This window comes from Lactuca serriola, chromosome 4 (assembly GCF_051521515.1).
Source record: "Lactuca serriola cultivar US96UC23 chromosome 4, Lser_US96UC23_V15, whole genome shotgun sequence".
In the NCBI taxonomy this organism is placed as follows: domain Eukaryota; kingdom Viridiplantae; phylum Streptophyta; class Magnoliopsida; order Asterales; family Asteraceae; genus Lactuca; species Lactuca serriola.
Window position 1 is genome coordinate 221,477,370 of NC_136411.1, and position 22,537 is coordinate 221,499,906.

Genomic DNA, 22,537 nt, shown 5'->3' on the forward strand with positions numbered 1-22,537 from the left:
TCCAGTGCCCCTTTTTGTGGCAGTAGAAGCACTGTGCTTCCTTTAGGTTTGAAGAAGGAGGAATGAGACCTTTCTTGGTCCCACTTGAAGAGGAGCCATCAAGGGACTTTCCCTTGGTACCCTTCGAATGGTACCCCCTCTTCTTCCCTTTCCCTACCCAATTCCCAGAATAGGGGATGCTGTAGGAGTAGGAGTAGAAGTAACAATCGACTTACCTTTAAGGCCACTTTCAACGGTCCTTAAAAGCCCTTGAAGTTTGCTAAGTGTGACTTCCTCCTTGTTCATATGATAAGTCATACGAAACTGGTCATAACTTGGAGTTAAGGAATGGAGACTGATATCAATCGCCATGTCCTCGGGGAAGTCCACATTGAGCTTTAGCAACCGGTCCACGAACCTTTGCATCTTCTGCAAGTGATCATTGATAGGCTCTCTTGACGCATGCTCTGATGGTACCTATCCATCAGATCCATGTGCATCTCATAGGGCTAGAAAGAAGGACAAGTTTAATTAGATGAAGAATCCTTAAAAAGTCACCCAAATAAAATATTAAGGCTAGGACCCTACAAACTATTTCATAACTTGGAAGAGGGATGCCGTAATCCAAGCTATAAAATATTTGAAGGTAGGCAAATGACGATTTACCAATTTCCACCATTATAAACGAAATAAATTATTAAGTTTTAATTGGATTTGAAACTCCTAGATCTTTGAGATACATTGAACTTTCAATGGCATGTTGGAATCTCGATTGTGCCCTATCAAGTTTGTGACTGGGATGCCGAGGATCACAAACAAGGTGTGAATAACCATGCAAATTGACTTGGTACCCTTAATTTTAACACCTAATCGATGTACCGGTTAACCACACGCGCTCCACTGATCTATGATAAAACTTAAGTCACCATTTGCCACTCTTACTAGTCCTTGTTAGTGTGCCGGTTAACCACACACGCTCCACTAACAACTTGCTAAGGTACAGAGTGTAATTTCATGGGTTAGCACCTATTTCACATTTTCCTAAAGTAACTAAGATTGGGAATTAATAAAGGTTTAGTTACTTTATAATTTCATTTTACTTTTAATGAGGATTAAGGTCCTATCATACCCGTTCGGCTAACGACCCTCCACCAGTCAAGGAAGCGGTGGGTGAGAGTGGACACCCATTAAACTGCCATTTAATAGGCAGTAACTTTATACCCCCTTATAGACTGGCTTCGTGAATGAGGCCTACTAGCGGTAATACTGACTAATTCTTATACATATATATATATATATATATATATATATATATAATGATTAAACTTTTAATATTATAGAAGTTTAAGGGTTGAATTCTAAACTATTTAAAATTCCAAGGATATATTTGGAATTAAAGTATTAATGTGTGAGACTTTACAAATTCCAAGACTTGAGGGCAAGTTTTGAAACTATTCAAGACTCTTCAAATTCATAACTTATGAGTTAATGGCCAATAAAATAAAGACTCTTTATTTTATGTAACCTATGAGTTCTTTAAATGTTTTAAATGAAAAAGACTTTTGGTAATCCATAACTTGAGGAAAAATTATGAACTCCATTAAAACATATAATCATGGATTTAACTAATCATAATAATCAAACAAACATACATACATGATCATATTCAAACTCATAGTTCAAGACAATTCATATCATCAAGTTTCAAGACAAGTAGAATAATCATATTAACACTAATCTTGAATGTATGACAACTACCTTGTAATTGGATTAGGATAATCATTACCATATCATTAAAAACAGTTTATATGATTCAAAATAGTTATAGGTAATGATCCTAACCCAATTCTGGCTAAAAAAACTCGAACAACATGCATTCTACTCAACAAACTCGTTGAGTTCCTTGAAGAACTTGTCGAGTTCATGCCCAAAGTCATGAACTCGTCGAGTTTTCTACATAAACTCGTCGAGTTTTGCAGTCTGGACAGATTCCAGCTTTGCAAAATCACATAAACATAAATATAACAGAAAACAAGCCTAGGCTCTAATACCACTGATGGGTTATGAGCATCCTAACAACCTTAAGGTGCACATACAACCCTAGAAGCTATGGAACTATGTTTCTCTATTATACATGCAAAATGATTTCCAAAGCCTTCACATATCTAGCATGCAATCCTAGGTACATAAATAACAAAAATTCTAGATATAACTGTTGGATTAGGTGTCTAAGCCCATAACTATAATTGGTATGTACTTGAGTTGATAGCAACACTGTCCTTTTGGGTTGCCCTCAAACCTAGCAATCGGACAAGGAAATTATGAAAGGAGAGATATTGATTTATTATAAGATTAATAAATTAATATAAATGATTTATTAGTATGTTGAAATATTAATATATTAATTAAAAATCATTATGTTTAATTAATAGTTAGCTAGAAATTAATCAGAATTAATTTTGGGGTTAAAAGTATTAATTATAAAGTGCAGGGACTAGTTTGCAATTATCAGACAGTTGAGTGGAAGGCTCCAGAACCTCCTTGGAAGGAGGTGGACGAAATCTATAGGGGAAACCCTTAGGATTTCGTCCAAGGGGGCTTGGATAAGGCCTTGGATTATCTTAGGACCAATCAAAGGAGTATTAGGGTTTTCCCTAAACCCTAGATCCCTCAGCTATATAAGGAGCCCTCCAGCTCCTAAATTTGGTCACTCCTTCGTTGAAGAAACCCTAGGGTTGAAAATTACATACTCTCTCTACCCTCTCTTCTTCAAGTTTCCTTCTTGCTAGTTCTTGGGTGTGATTCCATTAGAGGCATTACATTTGTGGTGCTAAGCTTCCAAGAAGATCAAGATCAAGATCAAGAGGAATGTCAATTGTTTGATATAACAATTGAAAGGTATGTAACTCTTAAACCCTAGTTTGTTATGTTCGAAAATAGCCTCTCTCCTCTAGGGTTCTTGTTTGCAATTCAAAGTTATATGTTCAATAGTTAAAACGTAGATCCAAAGTAGGTTGCATGTGAACTTAAGAATTGTTTTCTAATTTATTTGTTTTACCTAAAACCCATCAGTGGTATCAGAGCCATTGTTTTTGTTTTAAATTGAATTTCTATAATAGTTGTATTGCAAATTAGGGTTTATAGCTATTAAACCCTAAAAGGCCAAATTTTCGATTTCTAGGGTTTTTGGTTCAAAGGGTTTTCGAAAAACCCTAGCATCCATGAACCCTAATCGAAATTACGATTAGGGTTTTGCAAACCCTAGCCTCCTCCCTTGTCATTCGAAATATGCTAGAAGAATTAAGGTTTCTTTGTTTTGGATAATAGTTGCCTTATTGGATAATTGAGAAAAATAAGGAAATTATCCTATCCCCATATTTTCGAAATCTAGAAGGGATATGGATTAGGATTAAATTAATTGTTCAGTTTAATTAGATAATCCTTACAAGATTTAAATAATTAATTAAAAGTTAATTAATAGATAAATATTAAATCTAGTTATTTGGTTTATTTTAAATTTAAAATTAATGTCTTAATTTTCGAAATTTATATATAAACCCTAAATTTTAATAGTTTAAAAACACACCTTATATATAATAATAATAATAATAATAATAATAATAATAATTAAAAGTTAAATATTATATATGTATAAGACTATGGTCAGTCAAATCGCTAGTATGTCTCATTCACGAAGCTAATCTATAAGGGGGTATAAGGAAACTACCTATAAAATGGTAGTTGAATGGGTGTCCACTCTCACCCACCGCTTCCTTGATTAGTGGAGGGTTGTTAGCAGAACGGATTTGATAGGACAACTACATCTCATTAAAAGTATAATGTTATTAAAGAAAGTACTAGAACATTATTTTACAAAAATCCCAACTCTAGTTACTTTAGGAAAAATGTGAAAAGTATGCTAGTCCATGAAATTGCACATTATGCTTTATTGGTCGTTAGTGGAGCGTGTGTGGTTTACCAGCACACTAATAGGCACTAATAATGAGTAGTAATGGGTATCTCATAATTATCATTTTGATGGAGCGTGCGTGGTTTACCGGCATATCAATAGTTAATGATAAAGACAACGAGGTTACCAAACACATTTGCATGGTTATTCACATCTTGTTTGTGATCCTCGGTATCCCATTCATAAATAGAAGAGCATAATCCGATATTAAAACATGCCATTGAATAGTTCAATGTATCTCAAATGGAATTAGGAATATCACTTTGTTTGGTTCATCTTATGGTGGAATTGATGAATCGTCATTCACCTACCTTTATGAAATTTACACTTGGATCCTAACATCCCATTTCTGAGTTGTGAATCATCATAGTTGGATCCTAACCTTAATATTGTATTTTTGGGTTACTATATTAAGGTGTCTTGAAATCTAACTAAAACTATCTTTCTTTTTCAGATGTCTACTCCTGGAAACACTTCTGCTTCATCCTCCAGCCACAACTTCTCTTTACTCAACATTTGCTCCAAAGTCGTTATGGATGGCTCTAACTATAACGATTGGATGCGTAACATCAAAATGGCGCTTCAATTTGAGGACAAAGAATATGTCCTTGAAAAGGATCTCAAAGAACTTGATGAATCCAAAGCCACTCCCGAAGAGTATGCTGCCTACAAGAAGCACTATGATGATGCTACCAAAGTAGCATGCATCATGGTCGCAACCATGTCCCTAGAACTGCAAAGATACTATGAGGACTACGGGCCTTTTGAGATGAACAAGGACCTTATGGAAAAGTACCATAAGCGAGCTCGTCAAGAAAAGTTTGAAGTAGTCAAGTCACTCATGGCTTGCAAGATGAAAGAAGGGGAGTCGATTGTATCTCATGTACAAAGAATGCAACACTACATAGAGCGTTTGGTCAAGCTCAACTTTCAATTTGATGAGGAATTGGCCATTGACATGGTCTTGAACTCATTGCCCGATTGTTATGGTCAGTTCATCCTAACTTACCATTTGAACAACACTGAGCAGACACTGGCCCAATTGCACAACTTGTTGCAGACTGCTGAAGCAGGGATGAAGGGTAAAAGTATAGCCTCCACTCCTGCAAGTGCTCCTGTTCTAGCTATTGGACAGGGAAAAGGAAAAAAGAGGAAAGGTCCTTGTAACATCCTGATTTCCCAGGTATATTATTTTATTTAATTATTTTGGAGTTTGAGGAGGAACTCGGCGAGTTGGAGCCATGACTCGCCGAGTAGGGTCGCGGATGTTCATCCGGGTTCACGTCCGGACTCGGCGAGTCCATTAGTGGACTCGGTGAGTCCACACTGTTTAATGAAACCCTAATCCCCCGGGTTTGGAGCCTATTTAAGGGCACTTATAGCCTCCCATTGCGGCTACCAGTCCCTTGAGAGAACCCTAAGTGAGCCAAATCGTTGTGAGGGAGAAGAAGTCACTTTTTGATCCTTGAACCCTTCGTTTAGCAAGAAGAAGGTGACAAGAGCAATGAGGAGGTGCGATTCAAGAAGTTCCAGAGTTCAGAGACATCATTTTGAGGTAATGGTTCGAACCTCCTTCAGTTTTGGTGTTGATCATTAGATTTAGGGTTTTTAACCCCTTTGGAGAGTGATTATGTGGAGCAAATGGTCCCTCTTCGAGTTTGTGCCTTGGATCTGGACTCAAAGAGGTACAGAGACCTTGACCCTTGGAGCTTTATGGACCAGTTTGGGGTTATTGGCCTTAGGTTGCCATTTTTGGGACTAAATCTACTTTTGATGCCTTGTTGTGGTTATACAAGCATCAAGTTTCGAACTTTACATGACATTCATGCTTGGGGAGGCCAGATCTATGGTTTGGGGAAACAGATCTGACCTCAGGAGGTCAGTAGAGTTTGTGCATGGCATGAACTCGCCGAGTTGTTCTTGAGACTCGGCGAGTAGGGTTAGGGTTTCACGTAAATTGCTCAGTGAATAGACTTGCCGAGTTGGGGAAGAATCAGTGAGTCAGGAGGGGGTTAGAGGACTGGAGTTCAAGGCGGTACTCGCCGAGTTGTTCTTGAGACTCGGCGAGTTGAGTCGGGGTAGCCCCGCGATTCCTGTCTGGTATGACTCGTCGAGCATAGGGAGGGACTCGATGTACCAAGCGGGACAAAGAGTTAGTGGACATGTGTGTACTCGCCGAGTCACCGGAGTGCACTCGGAGAGTTGGGTCAAAGTTTGACCGTTGACTTTTGTTGACTTTTAGGGTTTGGTCAGCAATGTGGCCTTTGGGCCAAGAAGGGGGTAAAATGGTCTTTTACCCTTAAGAGGGTGCCAAGAGAGGATTGAGTCTAGTCTCGAGAGTTATGTTCAAGAGAGCATTTGCCTTATGTGATAGATGGTGGCGAGTTCGAGATGCAAGCGTGAGGATATCTGCTCCTGCCTTCCAGGTGAGTCTTCTCACTATACTTTACCTTGAGTAGGTAACCAGAGTTATGTGACAGAGTATTTGTATGCTATGTATGTTATGTGTTGTACTACATTATTTCTATGTGATTTATGCCGTGCATGTTTACAGAGTTAGAACCGGAAGGTTCCCAGAGTTAGAACCAGAGGGTTCACAGAGTTAGACCCGGAAGGTTCACAGAGTAGGGTCCACGGACCCACAGAGTTATAGCCTCGAGTGGCTAATATGTGTTATGTGTGGTATTTTGGGGAACTCACTAAGCTTTGTGCTTACAGTGTTTTGTGTTATGTGTTTCAGGTTTCTCTCAGGATCACGGGACGACACCGGCTCGATTGTACACACCAGAGAAAGAGTCATGTTTTGAGGATCCTGGTTTATTATGCAAGTGAAAATGGAGTTATGTTCTGTAATTCGATTATGAATGAGATTTTAAGAAAAGTATTTTTAAGAATTAAACGATTATTTTTAAATGAAAAATTGTTTTGAAATTTACGGTGTTATAAGTTGGTATCAGAGCCTTGGTTTGAGGGATTTGGATGCACCTTCGGGTAAATCTAGACTCAAACTGAAGAAGTAAGAAAAGTTTTCAAAGAAATAATTTTCTAAAGTGAATAAGAGTTCAAAGAGAAAGCGAGAAAGAGCAGTGTGTACAATCAGCCAGAGCCCGAACGGTGATTTCCCAAAATACCCTTACTTTTGTGTTATGAGATATTTATGATGCACTTTATGAGATATTATTGCATGCTAGAGACAGGCTAGGTATTTCATATCTTAGGACTAGAGTGGCCTGATTTGTGATGCCTTAGCCTAGGAATTGTTGTGATACACGATGTGCTTTTGAGTATGTGATGAGTGAGAATATTTAGATGGAATCCTTTAGGGGATTTGAGTAGAGGAGTAATCTATGGGAGATACCTAGATGAGTACCGTGGTACTTAGCGAAAGAATAGTTAGAACCCGCGAGGGGAAGAGTTGCAGAGTTCGGTGTTACTTTCGAGGATGAGCAGAGCAAGCGGAGTTATCACCCAAAGTGAGTCCTATGTATTCTTCGATGCTCGAATGCTGCTTGCTTCGTGCTTTGTGGAACTCTCGATAATAGGAGTCAGCTACCAAGCGAATATGACGATATTCAAGAGGTAGATGGCTGGCATCATTAGGAGCGCTTCAGCAGCTGATGGCAGAGAAGTGTGGGAATCGAGGAAGAGCCTAGGGAGTAACCTTAGCTAGATGAGTGCGCTGGTAGAGTAGAGAATTTCGCTGGGGAGCAAGAACGCGCGACGGAATTGGTGAACAAGAAGGTCAAGCAGCTACTTAGGAGCTCCGGGATAGTCCGTGTGGAAAGTATGGGTAGATGTGGCAGGTAGTATGGGCCCGTACTAGTGAAAGCAGAGGACCCATACTTGATACAAGGAGCATTCTGAAGGTTCTGATGAGCGGATTGAGGAGTGATGTTATGGTTTGAGTACCATACGTCGGAGCAGATGGAGGAGTGATGTTATGGTTCAAGTACCATACATCGGAGCGGATTGAGGAGTGATGTTATGGTTCGAGTACCATACATCGAAGCGAATTGAGGAGTGATGTTATGGTTCGAGTACCATACATCAGAGCAGATTGAGGAGTGATGTTATGGTTCGAGTACCATACATCGGAGCGGATTAAGGAGTGATTTTATGGTTCGAGTACCATACATCGGAGCGGATCGAGGAGTGAAGTTATGGTTTGAGTACCATATATCGGAGCGGATGGAGGAGTGATGTTATGGTTCGAGTACCATACATCGGAGCAGATGGAGGAGTGATGCTATGGTTCGGGTACCATACACCGGAGCATATTGAGAAGAGATGTCATGGGATGAGTACCATGGTTCGTAATGAATGATGCTTGTGGTTCTCCGGTTATCCGGTCATGATTGATGAGGAAGAGATTGGACGCTATGGGTTTTAGGCCAGTGGGCCATGATTGAGTTCGAAGAGGCGTCCCTTGAGAGGGAGGTCGAGAGCCTTTCAGAGTATTTTGGTAAGGAGTCGGAGGGAGGGGAGAATTTTGGTCTGAGTTGAGCAATCAGTTGATAGAGGAGATGTCACCTTCTATGACATGGGTGGTGCTATTTATGTTCGTGTGCGAAACATGAGAGGCATGATGTTTAAGTTTTGGGTTTGGGGGTAAACCCTGCAGGTTGTCATTAATGATGATTTTCCATCAGAGTATCAGGTAGCATGTGTGCCACGAGGTAGTGATTTACCATGAGCAGATAGTCAGTTGGGACTGAGATAGTCGAGGACCACGTTACACCTATTTGAGTATAGTAGGGCATATTGTAGAGGTATTAGTGGGGAGTCCAGTCGAGTTTATCAGTGCAGTGGTTTTTCTATCTATGTTGGGTATTGAATATGGGAGTGGGTCCCTGTTCTTGGGATGATCCATGTGTTGGAATGTCGGTTGATGAGTCGAGGTGGGGGAGTATGATGATTTCGTGGTCCAGTCTATGAGTCAGTGATGTTATTGGACAGTTGAGTTGTTTGGTATTGGATTGGTACGAGACTTGGAACGACTAGAGGCAGTCGTGACGATAAGTTCTTGAGGATTTCATCTGAGGTTCAGAGTTATGAGATCGATTGATTTCCTTAAAGGGGATTATCGGGCATTGCGTAGCACTTTCCAGGGGCATGTGCGTTATTGCTGGTGAAAATAGTTTGTGAGATTGTTGATGTGTCAGATAGTGATGGTTCGAACCCTAAGTGGGGGAGAATCAGGTGGTTTATTAAGAGAACCAGAGATTTGTGCAAGAGCGGTTAGGGGTTGGATACAGAAACCTACGACTTGAATTCATGAGATCAGGGTCATTGGTGATCAAGGAAAGGTGCAGGGCGAGATAATGCATGTGATATATGTCTGAGAGAAGGATGGGTGTCTCCACGGCGGGTGGTCAATGGTCAGGAATCTGGTGGTGGTAAGAGTCGTTTCAAGTGGAAGACTCGTAATGATGGTATGGGCAGTTGAGAACTTCTGGGTTGAAATATGGGTAGAAGATTGTCGAGTAGCCAACTCCCGGGCTGGGATGTGTATTCTTGCTTGGATTTTGAGCAGTAGTGGAAAGGGTTTCGGAGGATCATCAGTGTGTTCTGAAGAGTTAGCGCCTTCCTTGTATTCCAATTGAGTGTTTGGATGCACTGAAGTTGCGCATTGAGTGAAATAGGAAATTATTATGGGATTCAGAGGAAATGTATTGTTGTATGTGTATGGTCCTGGGAGTAAGGGAATCAGTGGTAGAGGCAGGACATTGTGATGCTCTGTTATGGTGTTCCGTGGTTTCCGCGTATAGCGTCCCGATTTCAGAGTTATTTAGAGTCTTGGGTTTAAGACGACTAGTGATGTATCATGTATCTATGGTTCCAGTGGGAGCCCTTCGTGTATTGTCACCAAGAGGGATTATTTAAGGAAGTGGATCTCCGCAGAGGTAGGTTTTGTGTTATGGTGGTTGCCGCCAGAGTCTGTAATGCATATCGGGGCAAGTGTGTGTGTAACTATCTATGATAGTCTTCGGTGCATGAGTTAGTGAACATAGTGTGGCGTTGTAATGAGAATGAGAGTATAGGGTGAAGCTACGGGGAGCCATAGTATTCACCAGTCAAAGGGTGTTGTTATGCTACGGGGAGCCGTAGTACTCACAAGTTAGAGGGAGGGAGTCGTGGTACTACGGGGAGCCGTAGTACTCACTAGTTAGTTGGCGTTGTGATACTACGGGGAGCCGTAGTACTTAATAGTCAGAGGCTGTCGTAATGTTGCGGGAAGCCATAGTACCCACTAGACAGCAAGAGAGTGTGATGATGGAGTGTTCTCCGATAAGTGCATGATGCAGAGGAGTTTTAGGCTTGAGTAGCCCTAGTGTTGAGTTTATGGAGCCTAGTGGTTAAACCGTGGCGAGACTGGGGTCTTCGTCTCTGTCGGGAGGGTTAGCGGAGCGCACGGGAGAATATGCGCAGCAGACGCCAGAGGTTAGAGCTGAGTCGATCTTCGATTGGATTGTATTTTTTTTATAAGGAAAAGGGAATTTCGTGACTTGCGTGTCACCGGGCCGTCATAGTGGTCACGGGGAGGAAGTTAGTGAGATGTTTTGGATCATGTTATGTGTGACCTTTGGGGGTTCAGTTGTGGGGCCAAAAGCTGACCTGGTGCTAGGTATCGAAGATGAATATGAGAAATGAGCTAGAGTTTACTATGGTGATGTCTGTGGACACTTCAGAGCGAGCGAACGATTCAGAAGCTCGAGGATATGCTTCGGGCATGTGTATTAGATTTCGGGGGGAAATTGTGGTCCGTATTTGCCCTTGGTAGAGTTTTCCTACAACAACAACCATCATTAGTGCATCAGTATGCCACCCTTTGAGCTGTTGTAGGGAAGGAGGTATCGGACCCCATTTGCTAGGGAAAGGTAGGGCAACATGTGATGGGAAGTACAGAGATCATGCTTAAGACGTCAGAGCAGATACAACAGGTCAGGCAGAGGTTGTTGACCGCTAAGATTCGCCAGAAGAGTTATGCGGACAGGCGCCGGTCCGAGCTCGAATTTTTGGTCGGTGACTTTGTACTCCTGAAGGTCTCTCCTTGGAAAGGAGTGATTCGATTCAGGAAGACGGGCAAGTTGGAGCACCGATATATCGGTCCTTTTCGGGTGATCGCGAGGGTAGGCAGGGTAGCCTACCGGTTGGAGCTACCTGCAGAGCTAGGTCAGATCCATGACACTTTCCATGTGTCGCAGCTGCGAAAGTGTATAGCCGATGAATCGGCAGTAGTGCCATTAGAGGATATTCAGGTGGATGTGGGCCTGAACTACGTTGAGAGACGGGTGGCTATTCGGGATTGAAAGATCAAGGTTCTGAGGAACAAAGAGGTGCCTCTGGTGTAGGTCCAGTGGCAACACCGGAAGGGGTCAGAGCTTACTCGGGAGCCGGAGCGCGTGATGCGTGAGCAGCATCCGGAGTTTTTTCTAGAGTGAGACTTCGAGGGCGAAGTCTGATTCTAGTGGGGGAGAATTGTAACATCCTGATTTCCCAGGTATATTATTTTATTTAATTATTTTGGAGTTTGAGGAGGAACTTGGCGAGTTGGAGCCAAGACTCGCCGAGTAGGGTCGCGAATGTTCATCCGGGTTCACGTCCGGAATCGGCGAGTCCATTAGTGGACTCGGCGAGTCCACGCTGTTTAATGAAACCCTAATCCCCCGAGTTTGGAGCCTATTTAAGGGCACTTATAGCCTCCCATTGCGGCTACCAGTCCCTTGAGAGAACCCTAAGTGAGCCAAATCGTTGTGAGGGAGAAGAAGTCACTTTTTGATCCTTGAACCCTTGGTTTAGCAAGAAGAAGGTGACAAGAGCAACGAGGAGGTGCGATTCAAGCAGTTCCAGAGTTCAGAGACATCATTTTGAGGTAATGGTTCGAACCTCCTTCAGTTTTGGTGTTGATCATTAGATTTAGGGTTTTTTTAACCCCTTTGGAGAATGATTATGTGGAGCAAATGGTCCCTCTTCGAGTTTGTGCCTTGGATCTGGACTCAAAGAGGTCCAGAGACCTTGACCCTTGGAGCTTTATGGACCAGTTTGGGGTTATTAGCCTTAGGTTGCCATTTTTGGGACTAAATCTCCTTTTGATGCCTTGTTGTTGTTGTTATACAAGCATCAAGTTTCGAACTTTACGTGACATTCATGCTTGGAGAGGCCAGATCTATGGTTTGGGGAAACAGATCTGACCTCAGGAGGTCAGTAGAGTTTGTGCATGGCATGAACTCGCCGAGTTGTTCTTGAGACTCGGCGAGTAGGGTTAGGGTTTCATGTAAATTGTTCAGTGAATAGACTTGTCGAGATGGGAGATGACTCAGTGAGTCAGGAGGGGGTTAGAGGACTGGAGTTCAAGGCGGTACTCGCCGAGTTGTTCTTGAGACTCGACGAGTTGAGTCGGGGTAGCCTCGCGATTCCTGTCTGGTATGACTCGTCGAGCATAGGTAGGGACTCGACGTACGAAGCGGGACAAAGAGTTAGTGGACATGTGTGTACTCGCCGAGTCACCGGAGTGCACTTGGCGAGTTGGATCAAAGTTTGACCGTTGACTTTTGTTGACTTTTAGGATTTGGTTAGCAATGTGGCCTTTGGGCCAAGAAGGGGGTAAAATGGTCTTTTACCCTTAAGAGGGTGCCAAGAGAGGATTGAGTCTAGTCTCGAGAGTTATGTTCAAGAGAGAATTTGCCTTATGTGATAGATGGTGGCGAGTTCGAGATGCAAGCGTGAGGATATCTGCTCCTGCTTGCCAGGTGAGTCTTCTCACTATACTTTACCTTGATTAGGTAACCAGAGTTATGTGACAGAGTATTTGTATGCTATGTATGTTATGTGTTGTACTGCATTATTTCTATGTGATTTATGCTGTGCATGTTTACAGAGTTAGAACCGGAAGGTTCCCAGAGTTAGAACCGGAGGGTTCACAGAGTTAAAACCGGAAGGTTCACAGAGTAGGGTCCACGGACCCACAGAGTTATTGCCTCGAGTGGCTAATATGTGTTATGTGTGGTATTTTGGGGAACTCACTAAGCTTCATGCTTATAGTGTTTTGTGTTATGTGTTTCAGGTTTCTCTCAGGATCACGGGACGGCACCGGCTCGATTGTACACACCAGAGAAAGAGTCATGTTTTGAGGATCCTAGTTTATTATGCAAGTGAAAATGGAGTTATGTTCTGTAATTCCATTATGAATGAGTTTTTAAGAAAAGTGTTTTTAAGAATTAAACGATTATTTTTAAATGAAAAATTGTTTTGAAATTTACGGTATTACAGTCCTCCTATGCAAAACTGGAAGGCAAAGGTCCAAGTCGGGTCATTTAGCGGTGGCCCAAAAGCTAAGCGCAATGCTTCTATTCCCCATGTTTCTGATCCAAAGGAAGTTGTTTGCTTTTATTGCAATCAAAAAGGGCATTGGAAGAGAACCTGCGCACAATATCTGTAGGATATCAAAGATGGCAAAGTGAAGCCGTCTTCGGCAGGTATTTACCCTATTTCTTCTAATAACTCATTATCTTCTCGTTCATGGGTCCTTGATATAGGATGTGGTTTTCACATCTGTTCTGATTTGCAGGGGCTAAAGGAAAGTGAGGAGATAGAGCGAGGAAGGATAAACTTGATCATGGGAAACAAGAAGTCTTCACCAATGACCAAGATTGGAGTTTATCAACTTTTGCTTAGTAATGATGTTAGATTAGATTTATTGAATTGTTGCTATTCGTCTGAGATGACGAGAAACATTATTTCATTTCATGCATTGTTCAGACAAGGTTTTAAATATTCTTTTAATGATTTGAATGGTTCAATATTTGTTTATAAGAATGGTGTTTTCGTGTTTGAAGCTTTACCTTGTGATGGTGTGTATGAAACAGTGACTTGTGTTGATAGCTTAGGAAATAGTGTGTTTAATATTGACTTGTCTAATAGTGTAGACAAGGCATGCTTGTGGCATTGTCGTCTTGGACACATTAACAACAAACACATAGTCCAACTCTAAAAGGATGGAGTGTTGGAATCATTTAACCTAAAATCAGATGATGTGTGTGAATCTTGTCTTTTGGGAAAGATGACAAAATCACCATTCATAAGGTCTTGTGAAAGAGGTGAAGGTTTGTTGGACCTCATACATACATATGTTTGTGGACCCTTCAGATCAACCACAAGAGATGCTAATCGATTTTATGTGACTTTCACTGATGATTATAGTAGATATGGTTATGTATACTTAATCAAGCATAAGTTAGAAACCTTTGAAAAGTTCAAAGAGTTTAAACATGAGGTCGAAAATCAATTAGGCAGGAAAATAAAGATACTTAGATCCGATAGAGGCGGAGAGTATCTTAGCATTGAGTTCAACGACTATCTAAAGGAATGTGGGATAGTCTCACAATTGACTCCTCCTAGGATACCACAGTTAAATGGTGTGGCCGAGAGGCATAATCGAACCTTGTTAGACATGCTTCGTTCTATGATGAGTCGTGCTCCACTTCCAATTCATTTCTAGGGCTATGCCTTAGAAACAGCCGCCCACATCATAAATCTTGTCCCAACAAAGAAGGTTGCCAAAACACCTCACGAAATGTGGACAGGGAAAGTTACCTCGTTAGCACATATTAAAGTATGGGGTTGTGAAGCTTTCATAAGACGAGAGACTCACGACAAGCTAGCAGCAAGAAGTGAGAAATGTGTTTTCATTGGTTACCCAAAACAGTCTTTTGGATATTTGTTCTACAGACCTAGTGAGAACGTGGTGTTTGTAGCTCGAAGAGGAGTCTTTCTAGGAAGAAAGCTCATATTCAAAGAGGACAGTGGGAGTACCATTGACCTTGAAGAGATTCAAGAGTCAACTAATGAAGGAACCTTAGATGACACTAGCACTCAACCAGAGGAAACAGTTTCTGTTGAACCAGTTGATAAATCATTACCTCTTCGAAGATCCACTAGGGTGAGTGTCCCACCTGAGTTGTATGGTTTTCATATTTCTTCAGACGATAACACATTCATCAGCGATAGGACACTGGTGAATTTAGATGAACCAGTCTCTTATAAGGAAGCAATGGCAGGCCCAGAGGCTTTCAAGTGGAAAGAGACAATGGACAGCGAGATAAAGTCTATGTATGACAACCAAGTTTGGAATTTGGTTGATAATGCACCAGGTCGTAAGACAGTTGGGTGCAAATGGATCTTCAAGAAGAAGACAGACATGGATGGGAATGTACACACATTCAAGGCTAGACTGGTTGCGAAAGGTTTCACACAAACCCCATGGGTTGACTATGATGAAAATTTCTCGCCAATAGACAAGATTAAATCTATCAGGATATTGCTCTCAATAGCTGCCTTTCATGACTATGAAATCTGGTAGATGGATGTCAAGACTGCTTTCCTTAACAGGAAGTTGGCTGAGGATGTTTACATGAATCAACCAAGGTTGTAAAAAACGCTCGACGTTTGCTAGTCGGTGGACTGGGGTCAAGGGATTAATCGGCTAGGCGGAGATTAATCGGGGGATTAATCAGAGACCATTAGTTGCTAATTTGTTGAATTTTAAAAAATTAAATATGACTAATATCATATCAAAGTTCATAAATACCACTAATATGATAACAAAATAGGTTAATATGATTAGTACAACACAAATCAAGCCTCAAATAGTTTCTTTTGAAATAAAACTTCTTCAAAATGTTCAAATTTCATCGTTTTATAATGTTTCACTCATTATGTATGTAGAGATTAATCACTAGGCTCCTTCTAATCGGTCGAGTAGTGCCTTGGGATTAATCAGAGATTAATAGGGACCTAATCAGGATTTTTACTACAGTGCCTAAAACACTGAACTGCCTGAACATTGAACTGCCTGAACACTAACTGCTTGAAATAACAAGCTGCTACATGGCTGCTTTCCTATATTTCTCGATACCCTCCTGGTCTCAATTCCCTCGACAGTCATCAGAAATATCGGGTTCCAACCCAGCTGCGGAGCTAAAGGACTCCCCATTTTTGTCGTCTCACACGATTTCAAAACAAAATCCTTCTCTGGAACTAGTTACCACTAGTTATCATGTTACTGAGGCTCTAACATCCTCCTGATCCAACCGATCAGGTCCGAGCGTCGAAACCTGATGTTACCAAATTGTTGCTAAACATGATTTCTACCTAAGCAATTGTAGCCTTATATAACAAGTAGCATGAAGCAATCCATTGCTTCCCCAATCTCAGAACTGCAGTGACATGCCTATAGTCTTATCTTTGGCTCAACTAGGTCTAATCCATCCAGACAATCCCGAAATCCAATTCGTGGATTTCCACATCCTTATTGCTATGCCCGATCTGGGAGCTAATGTTCCTTCCACGTCCTAACAATGTGCTCATGCTATCTACCAACCTGGTGGATGTTACGGCTACACCCACAAACTTACAACTCTCTATCACTATCTGGATGCTAGTGAATGCTACGGCTACACCCGCAGACTTACAACACTCTAATACTATCTGGCTGCTAGTGAATGCTACGGCTACACTCACAGACTTACAACACTCTAATACTATCTGGCTGCTAGTGAATGATATGGCTACACCTGCAGACTTACAACACTCTAATACTATCTGGCTGCTAGTGAATGCTACGACTACACCTGCATACTTACAAAACTCTAATACTATCTGGCTGCTAGTGAATGCTACGGCTACACCTGCAGACTTACAACACTCTACCTGCTGACTCTATCACTAACTACTATTCCGAGGGCACCCTGACTCACCCGAGTCCTGCTAGCGATTTCCCCAACCTGATTTCCAGTTCAGCCCTCAGTCACCAAATGCTACATCTATCTTGTAGTCTTACATCCTTGCTACACTTGCTTTCTGACGAGAAATTCTTCAGCTTGATTTTCCAAAGCAATCGTCTACTAATCCCTAACACATGAAACCGACGTTAGGAAGTTTTCCAAACTCCAAACTCCTGAACTCCTGAACCCACTAGACTCTTTGAGCTGCTTTTCCTTCCCACGCTAGATTACCAACCCTTTCGAAGTTTAGCATACTACTGACCATGAATCCATGAAGGGTTCTCCCCCACTTTTTTCTGGCTAATTTTTACAACTCACAAATTGAAAAGGATTCCCCATCCTTCCTACCATCTAAAGGGGTCGATTTGCTGACAACCCACGTTTATCTCTGCTGGCGCTTCAACTAACCCTTCATCAGACCTACCAATTTTGTCGACGAATCGAGCACCCTTAAATCCCCGATTGTTCCTGCTTCAGTGACTGCATCCTGATGACCTGCGCTTAAGGGGGGGACATCTTCGAACTACTATCCTATTGTCCCTTGGTTACTTCACTGGGAACTCAAACTTACCACTGCTGAAAATATAGCTGATCTATACACAACTAACACCTTCCCGAAAATAATGGGACACCACCGAGTCTCACTCACACTTTGCTACAATTATTGCATCCGAAGTGACCTGCTTACGGGGAATTTCCTCAACTATCATTCTAGATTCCAAGGTATGCATATGGCATATGACTCAATCCCAAATAGGTAATATAATATTCCAATATAAGTACTTACTAAATAGGTAAGTGCTGCTCGAATCCTTGTTGAAATTAACCGGAATACTCTGCTCCGAGCCGTGGGCGCCCTTGCCCGACCCTGATGTCTGCTGGTGGTTCTTGAAGTCCCAAGGGCAAGAGCTGGCACCTGCCCTGTTGTATACAAACTCGGACAGTGGGCCTTCTTGTGGCCCCTCTAACTACAACAGAAACATATCGGATCAAGCTCCTGAGCGATGGTAGTAGTACAAGCTCTGCTAAAATGACCAGTCTGGCCGCACTTGAAACAGCCAGGATCGCCACCTCTACTACTCCTACACGTACCCCCGTGCATACTGCCATGATTACCGCATCGGCTGCGGCCCTGGAAGTCTCTCGATCTCGAACTCGGCCCTTTGGTTCTTTTGCTCGAACCTGTGGGCCACTGAACCTCATCTGGTTTCCTCTTCCTTTCTGACCCCCGGTCAATCTATCACTCTTGCGCTACCCTGTCGTCCCCATCAAATGTCTGAAAAACTGTTGTCTGATCCTGAACCTTCTCTGTCAACCTATCAGTGACCCTCTTGACGATGTCAGATAGCTCCTTGCGAACGACTCGTGAAACCTCCTCAATGAGAAAATCATACAGGGGACTCCCCTGGGGACAGGGTGCCCTACTCACTCCCGACCCCTGATGGCAAGAGCTAAAAATAGGATCAACCTTCCTGATGGATCCCAGGGATCCATAAGAATCGGGCTCTAGACAAGCCCAAACTGCCCTGAAACTATCCCGACCCTAAAGGCCTCAAGACGACTGTCCAAAAGCTCCATGATGGCCTCCTAATTGAACCAAATATCACAGGAGTCTGATCAATGATGTTGCGCACAATCTCTGCAAAATGACATCTCTTATCTGATCATCAAACTATACAACCCTAGAGCCTGAGCCATATCTCTCCCTGGCACCTAAACTGCCAACTGATATCTCGCGCAACATCACCATGCTGAAAACATATCACAATAACTGTCAGCGTACTCATTGCTAATGAGGGATCTCACACATACTCCCTCCATTCCCTGGTTTTGTCTTGGCCCCTCTTGAATCGAGTATGGATCTTCTACTTTCGGTAGTACGAGCCCATACTACCTTCCACATCTATCTGTACTTTCCTCAAGAGTTACCCTAACTCAACCAAGTCCCTTCTACTACTACTACTAATCTCTGCTACTCTCATCCTAGGCTTGCCCTAGGGAAATCTCTGACTCTATCTAAACCAGTCCTCAACTGCTGAAGGCCTCCTTGTAATGCCAATTAGCCATCACTTGAATACCATCACAGGTAGTGAGGCTCGGATAATCCTTCGAGTAAGGGACTCACCCCTACAACGGTTAGAATCAAACGAGAGTTGCGCAATAGGGTCAAATCCAATACTATAAGATTATTCAACCCGGATTACATGTGACTTGTCATATGCACCTCATGGCTAACTCCCATCACTCGGAGCCCCACAAAGTACAAAGCAAGCAACATTCAGACACAGGAAACTACTCGAGCAATTCTATCCTCATATCAAGAAACTGTACTAGCATACAATGCTAAGCTCATAATATCAGGCATCACCTAAACAGGCTATCCTACTGCTGTCTACTCAATACTAGCATGCAATTCTCATAAAACTGAAACACATATATAGCAGACACATAAGGCATCCTCCTAGATCCTTAGTCCTATTCTAGCATGCTGTTCTACTAAAACTAAAACTGATAATCATAAACTTGTATGGGTAATTTGGGAGTACTTACTTGAGCTCGATCGATCGCATGCATCACACCCATTTCACTTTTTCAAAACTCTTTCCTCTTTTCAAGTTTCTTTTTCAAAATTCTTTTCAAAAAATATTTTTCTTTTGAAAACCTTATACCATTTCCTTAGTTTGAGTTCAGACACACCCAAGAGTGTGCCTGAATCCCTCAAACCAAGTCTATGATACCAACATGTAACGACCCAAAATCATGACTAAATTTTTTTGTTTTAATATTACTAAAAATCGCACATCAACTATTAGATAATAAAACCATGAATCGTATGTATCAAAATGCCATTGTAAATGTATCAATTCACAACTAGAGTTAATATCATATCAGAATATCTAAATAAAACTCCCAGGAATAAACTGCAACTCTGGTGTGTGCCATGCCATCAATCCGAGCTCTTCCCCTTGCTTGTGGAAGTACCTGAAACCAAAACTGAAAACTATAAGCAAAAAGCTTAGTAAGCTCCCCCAAACTACCACATACCATATAATTATTGGGTTTTGAGCATTCTAACACTCCTAAGTGTACATGCAACCCTAAATACCTTGGATCTATGTTTTCTCTATTAAACATGCGAATATGAACTTTCCAAGGTATTATCCTAATCTAGCATACAAAACAATGAATAAAACAAGATAGAATACATACCTCTTTGATGTAGAAAGTCTTCATGAAGCTTGAGTGCCTAGTGCCCCAAGTGTGACACCTCAAATGGTTCACACAACACCAAATACAAATGGAATGACTTGAGAGAACTTCACACTTCATGAAAATCGGCTAGCCCTTTCTTACTCTCTCCAGTAGCCGATTTTGGTCAAGAATAAGATGCATATATAGTTAGGGTTACACCATGTAAACCCTAATTAACATGGCCTTTCATTTCCATGATCCATGGGTACAAAAACACCATGGAGCATCCATGAAGCATCATATGGGTTTTAGCCCAACTAGATAATCCATGGAGCATTAGCCCACTATATAAGTATGGATGATTTACACAATCAACCCATATATTTAATTAGTCTTCTTTTGATCACTTAATTAATCCTAGATTAATTCTTGATCAATACTAATTAAATAATCTGATTATTCTTATTACTAATATACTAGAACTTATAATATATTAATAACCATAAGTGTCTTATTTCTCTCATTATAGTCTATCCAAATGCATGATGCCATTCAACCCAAATGGACCATGCCGGGTCGGGTCAAGTCTTACCAATTATAGTTATAGACTTAGACATTAATCCAACAGTCTCCCACTTGGATAAGTCTAAAACTATTATTGCATATGAATTCAAGAACCGACTGGCAATTGTAGCCCTCAAAAGCTTCTGTCGAACTCTGACCTTGTAGATGAACTCTGACCTTGTCAAGGACTTGTCCATTAGATAAGGGATCATATATTCCTCCATTCTAGATATCATATGGACCGAGACATGGATTATAATCATTCTCTCTGTCCATTTGTTATTTCCCAATTTCCGATTTTTGACGACTGACTAATTGAACAAATCAAATCAGTCCTGGCCCGGCCGGGCACTTCCATTTGTCATCATCAAATCATCGAGCGGCCCACAGATATCGCTTTTATCCTGAAGGTAAAAGGAATGGATAAACTTCGACTCATATGGCTTGTTCTACTACCTGTTGAATCATACACAAAGACACATTTTATAACATCGAGTTACCAATGCGTTTTCGTGCAATCAATGTACTATCAACTCATAGTAACAACTCATATCTCTAGGTTTGAAGAATATAAGATATTATCGTCTCATGATCACTCGTGATAAAATCCATGAAGTGATTCCAATAAGCGCGGGTTGAATCCAATACTCAGAACTTATGAGCACTCATGAGTGTTGTAGCCCTTTGTCCAACACCTTAGACCTCTACAAGCCAACCCATGACAGTCTTAATTCATATCTACTTCCAACATATGACCGACTGTGGATGGTTTGAATAACTTAGTCATTCCGGAAGAAGAACCTAGTTTATTCTGGAAGTCAAAACATGCAAAATGAAACACAAGAATAATTGAATCCAATATGGTATCAAAACCTATGAACATAAATAAAACACCTTTTATTTATCACCATATGATTACACATTATTCATTGTATACTGTTTCAGCTATTAACTTTATTCTTGAATTTAAAACAATAGTTGTCCCATGCTCCAAGCATGTACACTATGTTTTCTAAACACTAGTCATGCCACACACCAAGTATGTATACTATGTTTTCTATGATCTTTACTTTGTGAAATAGATCAATTGAACATAACTCCAATGATCCTCTTTCACAATCCCAAATCCTTACTGCAAATGCAGGAATTCCAAATTCATGCCATTTACTAAAATCTGTTAGATTCTAAACTTATATTCATTGATCTTCTTGTAATAATTATGCACAAAGTCAGAAAGACTTGACAACAACCATTACAGAGCATTCCAAAGGAGATAAGCTCCTTGGAAACATCCTTCTTGCATTAAGTTTCCTAATCTTACACAGATTGAATAATTTCTAACTTTGAAACATTTCCAGATTCCATTTTGCCTCCTTACTGATTATGTCAATATGGTCCTTCCAGAATTATCACTATACTTCCAACTGTCCTTGAGCAACCAATATTTGGTAAACCTTAGATTGTCCTCGACAATTGTTTAATCCTTTTAGTCATATCCAATTCTAGACCTTTTCTCTTCTTAATGCCCCAGGCATTTGGAAAATTTTAGAAAGGATGAATATAACACATGTAATCGATCCTATATCCGAAGCATATGCGACACGATTCATGATGTATCACATAAGGACTAAACCAGTCTTTTGTTATAACATTTCCATTTCTATTTGCCAAGTTCTCATAATTCAGATTATGAAAAGGGATGCCGTAATCATAATCGAAACGGTTTAGAACGCAAATAATGGACCCATATAAAGAATTTCCTTATGTTGAGCCATTCCAACATGAAATTCATATATATATATATATATATATATATATATATATATATATATAAATTTATATATATATATATATATATATATATATATATATATATCCTTGACTAAATGATTAAAACCTCACGATCTAAGCTTATAGATTTGAGATGAAGTATAATTTCCTCTCCCTTAATTATAGCAAAACAACTCTTTCCCAGTTGAAACTTTTATTTTCTATAATTAACAATGCTAACTTGCAACCTTATCATAATTATCATGCTCCCACTAACATG